Below are 21429 nucleotides of genomic sequence, written 5' to 3' on the forward strand. Positions count from 1 at the left end.
AATATGAACAAGAGTTCGTTTAGCACATCACAGTTAAATGTCATGTTTACAGTAAAATGTCTAGAATGTCTGCGTAAATTTAGCAATTCAACATCCTTGGTTCCCCCCCACCCCCACCCCACGGAGGAAGCTGCACCTCTACCATCCTGATTACCTGCAAGCAACACCAGTAAGTTTGGAGGTGAAGGGAGTAAAATAGATGACAATATTCTCTCTGGGTGCTAAAAAAAAATCTCCAAATCAAAAGAAAATCCTCTCTGTTAAATAAACAATATCAGCAAAAAGAACACAAAAAGTTTGCTATTGGTTTAAAGCAGCAGATCAGTGCAGAAAGCCACTTTTAGAACAATGGAAATTCAACACGTTTATTAAACAGTTTTCTACCAAACAGACGTGGAGGCATCCGTGTTGAACTAGAGGATCTCTGGGTGCAGCTTCCCTCACAGACTGATGCATTACTTTTCATCCATCCATCTAATTATTCCCTTAGAAACCTGAAATTTGAAGATACAAAAGACCGTCCCTATCTGTCACTGAGCGCCATTGATCTTATTGAAAGAAAATGTGGGTGTAGAGGAAACCCAATATAACTCATGCCATTAAATTCCACACAGCATTATTCACATACAGAATTGACAGATTTCTGTGAGACGTTTCTTTTAATCTTCAACTGTTGTTGAAGAAAAAGGGGGGAGAAAAAAAAATCCTACACTCCAGGCATCTCTCTCTTTTCCGTATTTGCAGTGAGGTTAACAAAAAAGGCTATTGAAGTGGAGAGAAAAAACACAACCCCACCTAACTTGTTGATTATTAACAATGGGGATGGGGAAGACAGATGTGTTTCCTGTGTATCAGCACTGTTTGAATTGTCAGTCTGAAATCAGCGCCGAAGCTCTTATCAAAGCGGTGTAAGCTGATCAATTCCAGATGCTCTCGCTGTCCACGCGAGTCAATCTGCGATACCCTTTTTGTCAATAAATTCTCATGATATTCCCAATTAAAGGCTGTGTGTGTCATGGGACGTGCATGCGTATAGGATGTGTGGGAAGAAGCACGGCTGTGTGTGCATAAAACCAAGTGTGTTCGGTTTAGACTCACTACATCACCGACATTTTGCTTTTATTTAATATTAATTGGCTTTATGCTTCTTTTGAACCACATTCAACTTGTTAATCCACTATTTTTTTATGCTAGCAGAACCAATAGAGTCTTTTAGTGTGCATTGGTATTTATTGATTATTTATTGTTGATTATTTAAATGCATTTATTCGTAGTTGCTTTCATTGATCTTTTATTTGTGCACTGATTTATTTATGTTTGTCACATTGCACTTTAGATGTGGGCTGATGTCTGTGGTAAGATGCAAATGAATTGCCCGTATGGGATAAATAAAGTTTTCTGTATCTGAATCTGAATATACTTCTATGATTCTATGAGTTCGAAATAAAACTACAACTACTACTACTACCAACCTGCACATGCATTTAGAAATATGACTATTAACCCATAAAGACCCAATGCTATTTTTATGGCCTTTCCAAAAATATTTTTTTCTCTAAATTTAACTTTTCTTAAGTGATTTATCACCATTTATTATGATATTATCCTCTGTATTTTGTGTTTTTTTCCCCAGTATTTTCCTCTATTTAACCCTTTGATGCATGAATTATGAGAACATTATTCAAGATTTTGTTTTTTTCCCTGAGTGTTTTTATTTCTCTTTAGGCATCAAAAAAACACAATGTGATTGAATTTATTTATTTTTTTTAATGAACCTATTTTTTATGGAGTTACAAAAATGTCCACTCAGCTGGACATCATGTGTTTGACATTTGAAGCAGAGAAACATGTATATAAAACGCAATAACATAAAGTGATAAACTGTGTGAAAACTATGAAATAAAGACATTTTTAATGCAGCTAATCTGATGTTTTCTCAAATTTTATCATACTGTAATACTAGTTATTACTCACTTCATGGAGATAATTTACAAAAAAAAAAACCTTTTTATTTAAGAAAACAGTTAATTATAGTGTAATTACAATTACTCTCAAACATGTTAGTGCAGATCATGTTTATCAAGAACAGCACAGTTACAGTAATAGTATGAATGTCACTGTATGGGATGATGCATAAGTGTCCACTGCGTTGGCTGATATGCAAATAAAACAACAAAACTCATGAATATACAAGAGAACAGCTGTAGAAAAACTGTCCACTGGAGTGACCACTATGCATGAAAGGGTTAATTTACTAATATTTGGATGTTCATTAAAGCTCAGATTAAAATTGACAGTTAATGTATCAAAAACAGAGAAAACTGAAGAAAAAGTGACTTCTTCATCAAAGATATCAACTGAACATAAACCCAGTGTGTCCATCCACTGTCATTGATCCAACTCCATGGGTTTTACTGGTGAATCAATGTTGTAGAAGATGACGGTGTTTTCATGGTAACTACGGAGCCTCTGAACGTCCAAATGGGTCATATCTGATGACCATGAAAAGATGACAAGCTGTATTTTACAACAATTATTTACATGTATTGATAGTATTAGTGGATCAACAGATATTAAACAGTTTAGTTCAGTAGATGGTTTTGGTTGTCTGTGGTTGTTTGGGTCTTAACGCGTTAATATTTAGCATAAAACACATGATAGGCCTTGTAATATACAATGCATTTATGACAGATGCAGGGTTCCTACAGGTTGAACTTAAGACTTTTTAAGACTACCCAGAAAATAATTTAATGCCCATTTTGTGGCCAAACTGGCAAAAAGTCGTGTGTCCTAGAATTTAGGAAAATGTATTTATTTACACCGCTTTGATTCCCACTGTTCTGAGTCATTTCTCTCTTCAAATTTAGCAATAATTGGTTCTAATTTCTTTATAAATTGTCGGGTTGGAATCGAGTCGACGAACGTTACTTTCTTTGCAGTTTGGACATTTAACAAATACATTTAAACACAATACAGCCAACAAGTTTATGGAAACAGAACCTAAGACCTACCATATTTGATTTAATACTTTTTACAGACTTTTTTTAAGGTATTAAATGCAGATTTGTAAATTCAAGACTTTTAAGACTTTTTAAGACCCCACAGGAATCCTGTGATGGATAAAACTGTGATTTGTAACATTCACTTACTCAGGAATAAGTGGCCTGTATTATGTTGATCTATAGATATACAAGACATTTTTATGTAATTTCACATACTTCTCATAGTATTCTAAAGCTGACTGGCTGTCTTTTGCCTAATGAGTAGGTGAATAGATTTACTTTTACTTCAGTTGTATATATATATTGTTCTTTTACTTTAGTTCTTTTAAGTAAAACATGTCAGTAGCTTCCTGATGTTCTATATCTTTGTAACTTTCAGGACACTACCATTCTTAAAAAGGACGAATATTTGGTTAAGATACCGTTAATAGCTGCAAAAAAACAAACAAACAAACAAACAAAAAAAAACTATAACAAGGAACTGGGAGAAGGCAACCATTCCATCAGAGGACCAGTGGATATCAACAATTGAAGAAATATTTCTAATGGAAAAATTAACACACAGACTGAGACTGCAAGAACCACAACTGGATAAAGAGTGGAATAAATGGATTATATTTACACAAAATCAACAGACTGACTGTTGAACATTGTCTTCTTTAGTACTCATTTGTTTTGTTGTTTGTTTGTTCTTTTTTTTTTTGGGGGGGGGGGGGGTTACTGTTGTAATTCTACATAAAACTCAAAAAAGATTTAAGTAACAAAAAAACAAAAAAACAAACATGTCAGTAGCTACTTTTTTCACCATTAATCACCGAATATCATACCTGCTGAGGAGGATTGTCCAATCCAGTCGAATACCCTGTAAAAATAAAATGGAAGAAATATTTAGATCCTTTATTTAAGATAAGATAAGATAAGATAAGATAAGATAAGATAAGGGGGGAATTCAAATGTAACAGCAACACATGTCAAGAGGCATCAAATAGAATAGAAAAATAAAATGAAGATAAAAACATTTATTAATGTAACTATAAATGATATAAATCGTAATAATAATAATGATCAATAAAGTAACAAGTATGCAAGTAGGTGACATGAAGTAAAATATGAAAAACTTGCCGCTATCAGTAAAAGTTTGCATTCAAAAATTTAAGTAAAGGTTTCTAAGTATTATAAACAAAATGTACCGAAAACATGAAAGGTATGGCAAAGTTGTTTTACTGTTGAACTTGAATATAAGGTTAATGTTACAACCGCAATTATAATAATAATAAATAACAATAAAAACTAGAATATTTGGCTCTGACATGTAATGGAGTAGAAGTACATAGCTCCATTAAATAGAAATACTCAAGTACTAGTGCATCAAATAGTACTTGATTAAAAGTATCCTACGTAGATTACACTACTAAAGTTAACCTTTAATAACAATAAAATGAGCAAACTTGTCTGATTTAACTGTCAGTGAATGACATTGAAAAATAACTTACCATAGAAGACTGCCTTATGTTGTATAAGTTAGAAGGGTTAAAGGGGTCCATCTGGAGTGGAGTAGAAGTACAAAACAGCGATAAGTGGAAATACACAAATCAAATACTTGAATAAAAGTATCCCACTTACATTCCACCACTGAGGTTGACCTTTAATTAAATTATGGAAAAATTGTTGGTATTTAACTGTCTGAGGAAAAACTTACCAGGGTTATACAAGGTTGTTGTTGTTGTTGTTGTTTTTTTTTTAAATGTTATTTCAATTTATTTAACAGGAGAGTCCTGGTCAGGAGTTTTTAAAGATTTAAATGAACTTCAGGGGGAGAATTACCTGCACTTCAATCAACAAAAATATTATAGCAATATAGCAACATATTTGGTGATAATTGTATATAATTCACTCTGCACGTTCCTATGCACTTTACATTGTTTTTATTATCTCTCTCTCTCTCTCTCTCTCTCTCTCTCTCTCTCTCTCTCTCTCTCTCTCTCTCTCTCTCTCTCTCTCTCTCTCTCTCTCTCTCTCTCTCTATCTCTCTCTCTCTCTCTCTCTCTATCTATCTATCTATCGGAAAACAAATGACAGAAGTGCTGGTTTGCTGATGTTTTCAAGGAACATGATAAAGTGTTATTCCACATATATGTTGGTTTATGTTCATTTTTCAGATTTATAAATGTTCCACTGATAGAACCTTTAAAGTGAATGCATTGTCATGTGCAGACAGTGTTTTGAAGTAGATCTGGCAGCTCTGACACTAATATTCCTTTGGAGTTAAACCCATTCTCTGGTTAAATTTTGAATTTCACATTTTGACCCTTGACAACTTCAGCCAACCAGTATTTTTGACTTGATTTTTCTTTACAAGTGACTCACATGTGGTAAAATTTCTCGACCTCTATTCTGGAAGTATTTTACTTGCAGACCAGTGCTATCAGCTGTTGTGCTGAATTCTGCTCCCTGCCGAAAACAGCTCCCCCTTCCAAAATCAGCCATGAAAAGGACAATGTGCACCAAATTCACCCTGCCACATCAGAATATCTCCAAATGTGAGCTGCTTAAGTCATTTCACTCCTTTAGCTTTGCAAGTTTATTCTGATGGGGGATACAGTTTTCGGCAGTACCAGGTGCCGAATTCTGCTCCCTGCTGAAAACTGCATCCCCAGCCGCGGGTGATGTAGTTTTCAGCAGTATCTGTTGTTATTGTTATATATTTTGTGTGTTGAGTATCTAAGATTTAACTTTTGAAAGTTTTATATACCTTACAATTTGCACATTCTTTAATATTAAATAGTCAAAAAACATGGTTGATTTAGGAAGGGGGAGCAGTTTTTGGCAGGGAGCAGAATTCAGCACAACACCAGCTAGCTAACAAGTGTAACTGAGTGCTGAAGGTCCACTGGACATAAGTGGTTGTGATAAATAAAGCGCAAACAACACTGGGTATAACTTCAACCTGAGTCCTGTTTTTACTGCTTTTCTTTTCTTTTTTTTTTTTTTTTTTTTAAACAACACAACACCAACACACTTTACGGCAGCTCCACCGCAAACTTCACAAAATAAATGAGCATAGAATTGTGTGTTACACTAGCTAACTAGCAAGCTATCAAGCTATCTCTCTCTCTATGATAAATATAGTGGAATAAAAAGTAGAATATTTGCCTCTGAGTTGTACACAACTGTAGTAAGTGGAAATATTATTATTATTATTATTATTTTTAATTGACAATATACAAATATACAAACAACATGGCATCCGTTTTAAAGAGAATATAAAGGCATGGGTGCAAACAGGAATACACATATACATGTCAACAACTATGAAGACTGCAATTTTTGAATATAAATAAATAAATTTAAAAAATTAAAATAATTTACAAATAAAATTAGGTGGGGGGCTAGGGCTTGTTGTACAAATTATATTCTTCAATAATTGATAGAAGCTTCAATGCAGGTTTCCCCTCCCTGTGATTAAGAGTTTTCATATAGAGCAGAAACTCATTATGGAAACTGGAAAATGTGGGTTTCATCTTCAAATGTTTACCTTTGTGTACGTAAAATGGACCCAGAATGATGATATTATTTAGTAAAAAGCTGTCTTTGACATTGTCCAGTACATGTCCATAAGTAATATCCATTACGGAAAATTCTTCAGGAAGGCAAACGTTTGTGTGAAGCCAGTCGTAAATGTCCAGCCAAAATGCTTCCACATACATACAATGAAAAAATAAATGAATTGTGGTTTCAGTCTCATGACAGAAAACACAGTTATTTGTTTCAAAACCAAATCATTGTTTTATCATATCATTGGAGGGATAGACTCCATTCAGAATTTTAAAATTAATTTCTTTGGCTTTTGGGTTTAAAGGAAACTTTAAATATTGGGTTTGCAAAATTCGTATAGATTTATGTGTGTAAAATTGAGAAATAGTGTTTCTATAGGACAGGATGGGATTTGAATTGTAGTTGAGGATTTTCCTAATTACTTTATAGTGGATTTTTAGTTCTTTAAAGCTGGATCCTCCAATCAGAAGCTGAGGTAAATAAGGTGTGACTATTGGTGTGATATTAAAGTAAAGTACAAGTGCTTCAAATATAGTACTCAACGCCACACCAACATACTTTACGGCAGCTCCACCGCAAACTTCTCAAAACAAATGAGGATAGAATTGTGTGCTACACTTGCTAACTAGCAAGCTATCTATCCATGATAAATATAGTGGAATTAAAGTAGAATATTCGCCTCTGAGTTGAACAAAACTGCAGTAAGTGGAAATATTAACGTACGAGCGCTTCAAATATAGTACTCGACACTACACCAACATACTTTACGGCAGCTCCACCGCAAACTTCTCTAAACAAATGAGCATAGAATTGTGTGTTACACTAGCTAACTAGCAAGCAAGCTATCTATCCATGATAAATATAGTGGAATGAAAAGTAGAATATTCGCCTCTGACTTCAAAAAAACTCCAGTAAGTGGAAATATTAAAGTAAAGTACAAGTGCTTCAAATATAGTACTCAACACTACACCAACATACTTTACGGCAGCTCCACCGCAAACTTCTCAAAACAAACGAGCATAGAATTGTGTTACACTAGCTAACTAGCAAGCTATCTATCTATCCATGATAAATGTAGTGGAATAAAAAGTAGAATACTTGCCTCTGAGTTGAACAAAACTGCAGTAAGTGGAAATATTAAAGTAAAGTGCGAGTGCTTCAAACATAGCACTTGCATAAAAGTATCCTTCTTGACCTTTAATTAAAATATAATGAGACACTGACACTATAATGAGTACATGACAGTGCGGAGTCACTCACCAGCAGCAGGCCTGTGAATGGAGGAACAGGGCGGATGTGCGTGTATTTATTTTTTTATTCTTTTATTTTTTTACTGGCACAAAGCAAATTTACAGAACAGAATGGGATAAACATTACAAAAGAGAAATGTAGAAATATATTTGATACATGGTGGAATGATTAAACACAACTATTACAACTATCAGAAACATAAATAAATAAGATAAAATAAATAAATAAATTTTGGACATTTGAGGTGTAATGAAAATATTGAAGCAGAAAGAAAAATAACTAAATCAGACTGGACAACAGAGCACAAAGGACTAGGCAAGATATAATTAAAACAGCAAGGATTTAGATCAACTAAAATAAAGTTTTCTGGCGTTTTTTTTTTTCTTTGACATATTTTCAATATACTTAAGAGGTTTGTAATACTTAATAAAATCATGTAAAAAAAAAAAAGTTAAAGGAGGGGTTCGTATTTTTCCACTTACAAGAATGAATATGATATTTACCCAAAACAATAATAAGGTTAACTATATCTTTGACATTAACTTCTAATGAATCCATAAAATAAATAATTTCACATAAAGAAAAAGATGGAATATTTTCAATTTTTAAGGACAACCAGTTGTGAATATCAGCCCAAAAAGAAATGCTGTGTGAACAATTAAAAAACAAATGATCAATGGTTTTGGCTTCAGATGAACAGAAAACCCAGGGATCCACATCAAAATTAAATATTTTATGCAAAAAATCATTAACAGGGTAAATTGAACATGCAATTTTGAAATGAGTTTCTTTAACTTTGGGAGCAACAGGACACCAAAGATAAAAAGAAAAACATTTTTCCCTCAGGGTGGTTTCTATGTTTCGTAGAGTAACAGTGTTAAAGTCCCCAAAGTTTTTGTGTTTAAAAGCTAGACAGATAATTTTATTGTTGCACCTTTTATCTAATAAATCAATGTCATTGACTTTTAAACAAGGTAAAAAGGGAACATATAAGGGGCAGGGCATACCACCTTGGATTATTTTAAGTAATTGTGTTGGGATCGCTTTGCATATTTTAACATATTCTTTTCTTGAGCTATTTATGTTGTATTTTTTAGAGAATTCTTCAAATGATAACAAATGCCTATCTGTGTTCAATAAATCAAATACAAATGATAAACCAATATGAAACCAATCCGCTTTAAAAATTGACTTTCTATTTATACTAATGAATCTGTTGTTCCATAAAATAGTGTTGTGTGGGGAGAAGTTATGGGTAAATATCATTTTGCTAAAATTCAATGCTTGTTTGTGGAAATTCGATAACTTAACAGGAATTTTATTCACTTCAAAATCACATTTCAATAAGAATTCAATTCCTCCAACTTTGTTGAATAAATTATTTGGAATGTGGTACCACATGGAATGAGGCTGGGAAAGACAAGCTTTCTACCACTTCTGATTGATTGATTGATTGATTGATTGATTGATGTATTTATTTCGAACACGAATGTCAAACAGAAGAAAATAAATAAACAAAACACTTAAACATAAGACACATAATCCATATTCGAAAAGGAGTGAGAAGAAGTACAACTTATAAACTCCCACCCCTTCTCCTTCTATAACACTGGGTTACAAAAAAGTTTTTTGGAAGTTGTCTAGGTTTTTTCAACTAAATTAGGACCATTTTGCACTGCTAAATCAAAAAAATGACATCTGTTTTTCTTAATCAGGTCAGGTTTTTTTGCTAATTTGATTTTGAAAAATTTGATCTTCTCACAAAATTGATTACATTTTTGTGACTTTATCAGTTGATTTTCTTTATATAGTACTCACCGAAAATAGGTTTTTAGTGAAAAAAAAAATCATTTTTCATCAGTATTCACCACAGATGTAGCAGAATACGTCAGGCTTATTTTTGCAAGATCTTCTAGTTGAAGCCATTTCATTCACCTGTAATATTAAAAAAAACATTAATCATAACTTGGTAAAAGTAAAATCTTCAGAACTCATTTATTGCAAGAAATATGAAAGAATTTTGTATGATATGATGTGAAAATGCCCATAAATGTAAGCAAAAATGTTAAAAAGTCAATATGTTGCATGGTTCAGAAAGCTGACCTGATTGAGCAAAATTAATGTGATTTTTGGATTCGGCACACCAGAATTATCCTAAATCAGCTCAAAAAACTTGAACAATAAATTTGTTGTTGACCAGTGTAATTAATAACAACAATAACCTTCCTAGTCTAAGCAGATCTATACACTATGCCATAATATGACTGATACTTACTAGTAAATAATTAGGTTTCTAGCTTTATATTATTATTATTATTATTATTATTATTATTATTATTATTATTACTTAATTCTCAGAGATGCTATAATTGATTCAAATTCCATGGCTTTTAATCTCCCTTTATCATAATCTTTGATAAATTGAGTTTTGCGAAAGTGCGGATGTGCGTCTCTTGCGCACAGGGCTGACTTTGGAGTTTCTCTGTTGAATCTCGCGGTATTTGACAGCTTCCCTCCACTCTTTGACACTTGGCCCTCCCCTGCTCTCCGGGAATGCTGTGTTGTTTACATTACTGGCACACGGGTCAGCAGTGTGGTGATGAGGGGGGGGGCCTAGCGGAGAGAGACACTGTCTGAAAACACGTCCACATCCCCACTGGCTCCGCTGCGGCACAGGCTCTGTACCCAAAGAAGAAGAAGAAAAAACTTTTTAGCGCTCAGGCAACAGTGCCACGCAACAGGACAGAGGCCCGCCGAGCACGACTCTCCGGAGCGACCCACGGAAGAAAGAAAGGGAAAGTCAAAACAAAGACAGACGCCATAACCGACAGGAGAAATCCTCAACGTGAAGAAGGAACAGCTTAGCAACACAGTCCCACTTCCTGGTAAGAACTGAGCGTTAGCGCTAGCTGACATTTAACTGTCGAAACTCAACTAGCAAAGCAAAATGACGGCTAACGAACCTGTTGGACTGTGAAATTCTACTTTTGCGACTTTGTTAAGAAGTGTCAGTCTGGTTAAGGGGCTTTGTAGTCGCTAGTTTTTGTGCTAACTCCATCTTGACACTCCCGTTAAAAAGTTTTGCCCTAAGTTTGTTAGCTTAGCACAAGTTAGCTAGCCTATTAGCATGCCTGTTGCTAACTTTCACTGCTTTGATTTCTCACGGTCGCTGCTAATAATAACAACACACAGAACAACACAATCTCCTCACACTTTGTTGTGTTACTCAAGTCATGGATCTATATTCGTTGTGACAGCATTAATATAGCCATAAAATAACGTGATAACACGCTACAGGGGGAAAAACGTGGTTATAATGACGATGTTAGGGATCCGTATAAGTGTCCAAAGTGCATTATTAGCTCCTAAAAAGGGCTGAATGACCTGGTTCTACATATTATATACTAATTTAATGTTATTAAATGTGTTACCATCTGTCAGCATGCGAGTATAACTCCCTCATCTGACTGTAAACACAATTTCAGCTTCAACTTTATCACCTAAACGTGATGTGTGTTGTTATTATGAGGATTCCCACTGATCCAGAGTTAAACAGTGGCATGCTACTATGCCAATTATGACAACACACCACACCACACCAGTGCCACAGTGGATTTACAGGCACATTAGGCATGACATGGTAAACATGTTGTTTTCTCTAATCCACTTGTCCTTGGAAACAGTGGGTTACATATAATCCTACTGTTGTAGAGACGGGTCACATTATAATCTTTAATATTGGTTCCAGTAATAGATGATATTGATATCCAGCCTGCTCTGTTTGTTTTTGGAGTATTTGTCCTGTAGCATTCTTATTTTAACCCTAACCAAGTTGGTTTTGTGCCTAAATCTAACCTAACCAAACCATTGCTGTAGCATTATGACAGCTGAAATGCAACAGTGATGCAGTATTTTTGCTGCTATTTGTCATATTTAGTGCCCACTAAGTTTGTGTAAGAGTGTGTTTGGCAATCAGGGCGAAATAATGGCTAAAGAAAAAAAAAACTGAACCCAATATGTAAGTTAATGTACTGTCATCGTGACTTATTTACTTATGTACTAATGTGATTTAAATGTTCAGTTCACCAGTTAATCTTAAATCAAAGAATAATTTACATACATGCGTATTGACTAGTTTTTCACAGATTCAGGGAATTAATTGGTTATCATATTTTTCATTCTGTAATGTTATCTTATTATGTCAGCCTTTAAAAATCCACTAATAGTTGACGTCTGTAGTGTACTATATTTTAAAAGGTAACAAGCATGTAAGTGATTAAACATATAGGGTTCTGCATTCTTAATTAGGTTTAATTATGAGGCAGCTTTACTCTAAAGTCAGTATGTGCCTTGCTCTAAAGCTATTGTCTATATCTATTTGACTGAATATGTACTATTAGGTAAATGTAAGAAAAAGTAAGATCTGTGAAACATAACTCATTAGAATAAAATGTAGGTGTGTTGTACTGAACTTTCACTCATGAGCCTAAATTCATGGGTTTAATAGAATAATTTGACCACACCTAACAGACATTGTAAGTAGTAGTTGGTTATAGGTTAAATGGCAACGTGCCAAGTATAATAAGACATATGATAATAAAACGGTTTATTATATCTCATAGAGAGGTAGAGAGAAAGGATAGCAGCATTCGAGAGAGGCAACATCAGTCCTCCAGATGGGCTTCAAGCTCTGCCTCACATGGAGAACTCAGAAGATCGTTCAAGGATTGTGTGCATGGTCTGCTATGTAATCGATAGGTTGTCCAGTTCACGTATGATAAATGCAGTGTTTGCAAGTCTGTTATGATGTTTAATAAATAAAGTTTTTCAGTCAGATCAAAGAGTTGTTAAATCATACATGCTGTTGTTTAAAAATCCTCAGCAATAGCGCCTTTCTGGGAAAGAAAAAACAACTGGCCAAAGTGCTGGTTGCAGCTGTGGGTTTTAAATTACTAGTACAAAAAGAGTTATAGTCGGGAAGACAGCGTTTATTTGAAAGAGAACTACTGGTAGTTGTAAGGAAATGGTTTATTTGCATGAAAAATAAATCACGACGTCTTCTGTGGAAAAAAAAAAGTTCCTCATTTGTGACTCACTGCTTTTTTTGTGTGTCACATAGCTTGTTGCAAAACCGTCGCTCGTCATTTACATCCACATGACTGTTAAACAACCATAGGGCTACTATTCATTTTATTATTATTATTATTATTATTATTATTATTATTATTATTATTATTATTATTATTATTATTACAACATCAGAAAAATAGTTAAAAAGTGGAAAAAAAATCCAGAAGACACAATCATTTTAAGGGTCAGACAAAGGGGTCACACATAGGCTGAAAACCACTTCCCCTGCCATGTTTCTGTCGCTTCCTATTACTGCCAAATATTTCAGGCGTCATACTATCACATTTGGCTTTGCAGCAGAGGGATGATTCAGACAAGAGTTAGTGGGAACTGCCATACCTTGTTGACCCAATTATTACTCACTTCTCTGTTGCCACATCCGATGAGCGTCAAAGACAACAGGCTTAAGTCTGCCAGCGTCATCAGGTGAGAGAGATGAACACCGGCTGGCTCTGGGAAGTTGACTATCAAGGAATGTGTCATGAACCGGATGATCAGCAAATGGCTGCCAAATGTTTGCATCAGTCTCCGTGGTGAGGGATTTCTGCCAGTATATCCCGCTTTGAATTTCAGCTGATGAAAGGTGGATTAGTTTTGACAGGCTTCTATGAAATGCAATTATTTAACCTTGTATTACCATTTGTATTTTAAAAGGCCGGATTAGGAAGTGGTGATAGCAGCGGTTGATTAGTATTATCTACCATACTTTACTGACAATTCCTGAAAATTGAAACGGGTAGAAAAAGCGTCATTGTCACAAAAATTTTTGACGTACATTTACCCTTTCTAATCGTTTTAGTTTGGAGACTGATATTTGGTTTTTAAAGGCTGATGGCTGATCAATAGTTTGAAGCTGCAAAAACCTACAGCTGATTATTTGCCCGTTATCATTCCCCTCCTCTGCCTTAAAATGATGACATGAAACACTCATTATGCATGTATTAAATTATCTTTCACTTTATTGGGAGCCAAATAACTGTTGATTTCAACAGCTAAGTCAATAATCGCTTTTGCATTGGACATCTGCGCAAAACTGTACCAATATTTACTAGGCTAAATATCGAAAAAACAGAAAAATTAAATCACAAATGCAATGATTTGTTTATTTATTATCGCAAGATGACACGAGAATTCATTCCATAAACATGGTGCCGAATGTAAATATGTTGATTTACGGATATATTCATTACTATTAAATATCACCCCTCTATCTCGTACTAAATTAAAAAATGATTGGGTTTCCTGGTGTGTCTACACGTACCACGCCATATTTCTTTTAAAACTCTTCTTCTTCGCTTGTTGAAACGTCCATCAACATCCATTTTTTAAATTCACGTGACTCTAGTTGTGTAAAAAGGTCTTTCCATTACAGTTTTGTATGATATACCAATTGCGCTGCGCCTGAAAAACCACCTCTTGCCAGCGCAAAAACTTTTAATCGAAAAACGAGAGTTTCCATTAGGTAAATTTTTATGCGCAAGCTATAGTTGCACAATTTGAGGGTCAGTGGAAAAGCGACTAATGTGTTTGATCAGGATATGTAGAATTGAACATTGAACTGTAATGTGCGACTGATTTTGATCTTGACAGATATTATTTCCTCTCAAAGTCCAGTTTAGAAACCTGATAATAAGTAATAGTAGATAATCTGTGCAACTTCTGCCAATTCAGATGATGTGTGAAGACGTCCTGTTGGAACTGATTAATCGGTTTATCTGTAATTCCGCTGGATGAGTTAAGTAAAGTGCTGACGTCCTTTTTTTCCGATGAACAGATATATATTTTCCCTGCCTCACGTATATAAATATCGTAGGCCACGTGCATTTTCTGTGACAGTGCACTTTAGATAGCAGCAGGATTTTTTTTCTACTAATACCTAACATGTTATTCATTGCTGTTGCGAAGTCCGCTGCACCCAGAGCCGTGATTTAGCGCCGTGGAATTTACCAAATCACTCCATCCCGTGAGAGTTTCCCGTTTTAGCCCTGGAGCCGGCCCCTCTACTGGATTAAAGATCAGATGAGACATTTGTCATCTGACCACTTTAACAGTCATATTGCCTTTGGGTTTTCACTAAGAACAAAAAAAAAAAGGAGCTCTATTTTATTTTATTTTATTTTTTCCACAAAGCATATTTGAAGAAAGATGCTTCCTAAGGCCATTTTCGAGCTACATTAAACACTGTCTTTTGCATGATGTCAAAGACCACGGCCAAGAAATAGTACAGAAATAATGCTGGCATAGGTAGAAGATCTCTGCTTTGGATATATGCTCTTTTGGTGTTTTGCTTTGCAATTATTTGTTGCATTATGAACCATAAAAAGCAAGGAAATAAAAGCTTTTCCTTCCCCAGAAGAATTTAGAATTGAGTCTTTCCTTTCAAGGCTCAGTTTGGTTAGAGTTTAGAGTAAGGTCTTTGGCAATGAGAGTGGGCTGTCTAAGCAGCTTCTTACAACTCCCCTCAAACAGCCAGCCTGTCAATATTTTTCATATCCATCTCCTCTCCATCTTATGAAGGGTCACTGATGTTTCAGATTCAAATATCCTTGGAGGATGCCTCGCGGCTCCCTGTGTCACGTGATCATTCTCAATTTCACTGTGGCATTGATGCCTGTTCTCATTGGGCTGTGCAGCGCTCTGGGGGGAAACACACTACAAAGACATGCAAACACAAAAATTACTGACCTCGGACCCCGTTTAAAGTTTATGAAACGCTTCCCCCGCTCCTGGGTCAGCTCATGCCGTGACCACACAATATCAGTGGTTTATTCCACTGCAAAGGGTGCAGGGTAAAGCGCTTTTTTTCTTCTTTCCCTCTCTTTTTTTTTTTTCTAATACAAGCACAGTCTTGTCTTTTCTGAAATCCTGCTCTATATGAAACAACTCCGTTTATATGTAATGGAATTATACACCCATTAAAGTTATAGATTCATTACAGGTTTAACAAAGAAGGCTTTATTTCCTACTCACTGTAAAAAGCCTGTAAGATGGAAAAAATATTAAACATCAATGAAGAAATGAATAGCATCATTACGCCTGCACACTGGAGAGGTTATGGAAAGGCCTTGGGTAGATATTTATGATAGATAGTCTTAAATATTTTGACAGACAAAAAGCTGTTTTTGTGCAGTTGATCAAAATGTGTTTCATTAACACTGGCTAATATAGCTTTAGTTGTGCTTATTTGTTAATGTGCAAGTTCACAGTCTGCACAATTTAAGAGTTGATTTGGTTTGTTGTAAAAATCAGCACATCAGAAACCTTTTAAATGAGCGCTTGTCTTAAAAAAAAAAAAAAAAGAAACCAGTTTAGTCCGTTTTTTTTTTCACTTTGCTTTTAATTGCTCATGCTTTGCGTTTATCTGATTTATAGTCGGGTACATGAACTGTGCCTGTAGTCATGAATAAATGCCGTTATAGATTGCAATCTAAACAAAGTTACCAAATCCATGTTGGCGTATTGTGAACTGCATTAAAAGATAGATCCTGTAGTTGGATATCACTACTGAATTGTCCCCTTCTCCCTCTCTTTCTCTTTTGATTATTCGCACACACAAACACCAATCCCTCAGGATACAAATTCACTTTCACAGAATAATTACAAGATGCTATATGCCGCTATAAACACCACATCAGTGACAGTTGACAGTATGCATTTGTCAGGAGATGAGACAAAGGCAGAATGAATTTGCACTTCGGAACGGAATGAGAGAGGGAGTGTGTTTTCTTTTTTTTTTTTTTCTGTGTGTTGCTTGCTGACTATGCTATGGGCGTTTGTTCCAGCCTCACCACAAATGAGCCTTAACGTTTCACACAGGATTCTCTGCAGAAGAGAGCAAATTTGTATGAAAGCATCTTGTTTTGACAGACTGACTGTTTTACCCTCCCCGTTTCGAGTGTGCAAAGCCGGGGACATCTCTCCCTCTCTCTGTTATGCTATCTGCATTTCCAACTTTCTAATTCTTTTTTTTCTCACGACGTCGGAAGTTTAGGATGATGTTCATGCCTGGATGTTCTATACACTCTTCCCCCAAGTCGCAGTTTTGTAGGATCCTGCAGTAAGGAGTTATTAATATTATTGTTGTCATGATTGGTTTTAGCTGTTTTAGGAGTGAATTGGTATCTGTCATTTTATTTTCTTCTCAAAGCAGATACTGATACTAATTATTCATAATGAACGACACCACAAACTGTATTTGGAGCTGATACTACACAGTTTTTGGAGGAAAAATGGTGTCAAATCATGCAGTAACTCTGACACAAAACTTTGTAGAACTGTCTATAGTCTGGCTAATCCAATAATAATAACAACACAATTCAACATTACGACAAGAATTTTTTTTCACATATAGAGATGCATGCAAAAATAAATGTTAATTTCAGTATTTATTGGTTATTACTTATCTAGCCATATTGCATTGTGATCATTACGTTGTTTAAGACTGTGGAGAAAAGTGTGTACATCAGTCATAGTAGAGGCGTTTTAAATAAATGTGTTTTATCATAACGTGTAAAAATGCTGAGTATCGGCTCTGATAAGTGATAAGCGGTCAGGTCAGTCATCAGTTGTTCCCTAATCGGTGTCACAGATGAACTGAACACCACTTGAAAAATCCAAATTGGAGTAGTGTAGTCTTATTCTGTTTTTAGTCTCTCTTTGTTTCATGTTGCTTCATTTGTGTGCAGGGGACATCTTTCCCCTCCCTCCCCTCTCTGTGTTTGTACCCTGACTCACAGCAGTCCTCCACGGTCTCCCTGCTCTCTCGGTCTGGCCTGGGGCTTTGAGGTTGTGGTCAAGGCCTGGGGGTATGTAGAAGGAAGAGGAGTCATAATGAGAATCTCGTCTCAACTCCTGCTGTCCATCCTGCCCCCAAGCCCCTTTGTCTCTTTTTCCACTTCCATGTGACCCATCTCTTCTCTCAGACCCTTACTCCCTCTTGCCTAGTGTCCCTGTTCCCATCCCTCAGCCTCAGCCTCAGCCTCAGCCTCGGTCACTGCCAGTCTATCTCCCTGTACGTGCCTCTGCTCGTCTCTCCTGGGGGTCCTTCTCTACCCGGGGGCCTCCCTCATCCTCCTCTTCCCTGCCCAGTCTGGCCCACTGTCAATGGGAGGCAGGCAGCCTGACTCCCTTAGAGCAGCAGGAAGCAGCACCAGCAGGGGTTAGGCTGTATGGCGCTGCCGGCTGGCTCTGTCAGAAGTCCTGCCAAGCCAAGGATAAGAGACCTTTGCCAGTGCGGTATTGGGGCACAGACTATAAAAATATTACAGATGTCTGAAGGCCTGAATCCTTTAGCACAGAGGTGTGTTTTTCTGCAAATTACATGTCGAGTGCTCATAAGAATTATGATTTAGAAAATAAGAACAAGAGAAATAAGAACAAGCGGTGCTGTGAAGTCTTGGTAGAGCAGGGGTGTCAAACTCATTTTAATTCAGGGGCCACATTCAGCCCAATCTGATCTCAAGTGGGCTGGACCAGTACAATAATTACAGTGAAAGAAGTAAAATTATACTATGATCAGGTTTACATCTACAAAGTTTCCTAAAAAGCTGAATAACATGAACAACTTGAATTGTCTTAAGAAAAACGAGTGCAATTTTAACAATATTCTGCCTCGGTTTATCAGTTTATCATTTACACATGTGCATTACAATCGCATAAAACATTTAGTAACAGGCAGAATATTGGTAAAATTGCATTTACTTTTCTTAAGACATTTTCGTTTGTTCATATTTGTTCAGGTTATTCACATTTTTTTTTGTAAAAGTATAGTTTAGTAATGTAAACATTTTCATGTAATTTTACTTCTTTACACCAAAAAAACAAAGAGAAAATTTGGGGTTGTCATTATTTATAGGTTATTATGATAATATTTTACTGGTTCTGACCCACTTAAAATCTTATTGGACTGTAATGTGTCTGTATGTGGAACCTGAATTAAAATGATTTTGACACCACTGATTGTTAATATCTTCAGTATAATTTTTGCATTTCACAAATTCATCCTGCGGGCCAGATTGGACCCTTTGGCGGTCTGGATTTGGCCCCCGGGCCACATGTTTGACACCTGTGAGGTAGAGGATGACCACGTGGCAGAAACAGGTTGGCCTGTCCGATTTGTGATTGGGTGGAGGAAAATGATTGATTTGTCAACGTGTTGAGTTTGATGTGGTGAACCCCACTGCACTGCGAATGCCTGGCTAAGGCTCCCCGCCAGCTCTGGCTTGACAGTTTAAGAGGGAATCTTTAACATTGTGCCACACTGCAGGCTTGTCTGTAAACAGCAGTCAGTAAGCAGCATAGCAGCAGCAAAAGCCTGCGTGGGTCTGGGCCTTAGTTGTGAAGCCCACCTAACGCGTGAGCAGAAAACACATCTTTAAGTTCTGATTTTAGGGAAAGGCAGATGGCATGGGCTGGTGGTGTCACACTGTAAAAAAAACACCAGGATCCCCTGATGAAAGCAGCTCCTGCTTGCTTTGAACAGCAAGTCTGTCATGGTTGGTGTCTGCTGTGTGGCTCCGGGTCAAACTGTGATACACAACTCCTGGAATTTGCGCTTTTTAAGTTTTTCATGTTCAAATCGACTGAGGGGGAAAAACAGAGGGGGGGGAAACAGGAAGTCTCATTAATATTAATATTCTACTGTGTGAAGGAGGGAGGGAAGACCTTTCTGGTTTATCTGCTTTCAACCCCTGTTGTGGAGCTTTTCTCTTTCTCTTTCTGTCTCTCTTGCTGTCTTTCTTCCTTTCTTTCCCTACAATATTTTTAACGTTTTTCTTTCCTGAGTGTTGTCAACTCTGTACTGATGTAGATAAGTCTACACTCAGATTCCTACAAGATACTGCTGCTCAAAAATATGTCACTCACACAGAGCAGCAGGTCTGCATATATCAGTTGCCCTGTAAATGACAACTGGAGTTTGTTCAGTAAAACCAAATGTCCCTCTGTATTGAAAGGGTAGCAAAGCATATTGTTTTTTTTTTTTTTTTTTGTCTCTTTTTGGTTTATGGCTTGGATCTGTCGAAAGCAATGCAAAGGTCCAAGGTGAGAATGCTAAGTTTGTGGACTGACATAAGAGTTTATTCAGCTATTCTTTTATAGATTTAAAATCCAGTTCAAAGTATGTACTGTTTGTGTTGCTACAGATGATAGAATACAAATGAGGGAGGGGTGGTAAAGTTCAGCTGTTGTGGAGAGCAGAGATGGAGGAGCTTGGGTTGAAAGATGCTAAGATTAGATGGATGCGATGGTAGCGTTAAGAGAATGAATAAGGACTGCATGAGCTGTTGTCAGAGGACGACTGGATTAGACCTCAGTTTTCCACGTTTTCCCCTAAAATGTACATAATCTTAAGGGTTACAACTAATCATTTTCATTGTTGATTATTTATTTTGTTTATCTTTTAGTTGCATGGTCTATATAAAAAATATCAGTCAGGGTTTTCCAGAGCCAAAGATCTCAGAGGAGGAAAGAAACTAGAAAGAAATCCAATTTAAGGAGCTGGAATCAAACTGATTTCTTTGAAAAAAAAAAAGACTCAAACCAATTCTCAGAATATTTGGTGATTAATTTAATAGTTGTCAAGTCATCGATTAATCATCACAGCCCTAATAGTTTTGGTTACATTATAATATTTGTGTCTGATGCGGTGTTGTGGGACATAAAAACTTCTATTGGGGGCCAAGTGTTTAGCCAAAGGGCCAAGCAGATTTATTTTGCCAGGGATTCTTAATTATCTGTGTTGTGTCTCTGACTTGATGCCGTGTCCAACACACATTAATTTCCTAATGGGAATGAGGTTCAGAATAAACAAATGGTGTGTTTGATGTGGATTTGAAGACCTTTTTGGTTCAGCTCGATTCGGCTCTTGAGCCCCACTTGGCCCTGATATATAGAGATGAGGCTGATTTGTGGGGTTGGTGAACGGAGGGTAGAGTCCGTCCTCTGTGTGAGGGATGGTGGAACAGGTCTGACATCTCTCCTGAACTGAAAAGGGAAATCCCTGCAGGCACAGAGTAGAGGGGAGGGTTCGGGGAGGAGGGTGAGAATGGAGAGAGGTGCGACCCCTTAGGGGTAATGTTATTCTCTGATCGTCAGCTCCTTACACACACACTCGCACACTCGCATACTCGGATGCTCTGTCGGTGTGCCGGATGATGCACTCATGCAAAGAAGGATGAGTGCCTGAGGAATAAAAATAAACATTGAACTTCTCGTGTGTGCATTTGTGTGTCTGTCTATGCGTGTGTTGTGGATGCACTGTATGTCTGTCTATATCGTAATTTGTATCTAAAAGTGCATTTTTGAGTTATTTGGCTCGCACTCACTCTATCTGGTGTAGTTTAGCAAAAGACTAGAATGAATTTCAGTTCGCTCTTCATTCCCATGCACAAAAAGATAGACAAAACATATTTCTGTTCCCAGAATACTGATGAATAATGTAGAGGTGGTATGTAAAGATACGGGAGAGATTTTGTTCTCTCAAGTACCTGGT

General features: G+C 36.4%; 1 protein-coding gene across 1 annotated transcript in view; it reads left to right on the forward strand.

The window, feature by feature from the left end:
* The first annotated feature begins 10342 nt into the window (after positions 1-10342).
* nek7 (NIMA-related kinase 7) overlaps positions 10343-21429 on the forward strand; it is a 105234-nt gene continuing 94147 nt past the window's right edge. Inside the window, exon 1 of the mRNA XM_030132899.1 lies at positions 10343-10693. The gene's annotated coding sequence lies outside the window, so the exon portion shown is untranslated. The remainder of the gene's footprint in view (positions 10694-21429) is intronic.

This window comes from Sphaeramia orbicularis, chromosome 4 (assembly GCF_902148855.1).
Source record: "Sphaeramia orbicularis chromosome 4, fSphaOr1.1, whole genome shotgun sequence".
NCBI classification, from domain to species: domain Eukaryota; kingdom Metazoa; phylum Chordata; class Actinopteri; order Kurtiformes; family Apogonidae; genus Sphaeramia; species Sphaeramia orbicularis.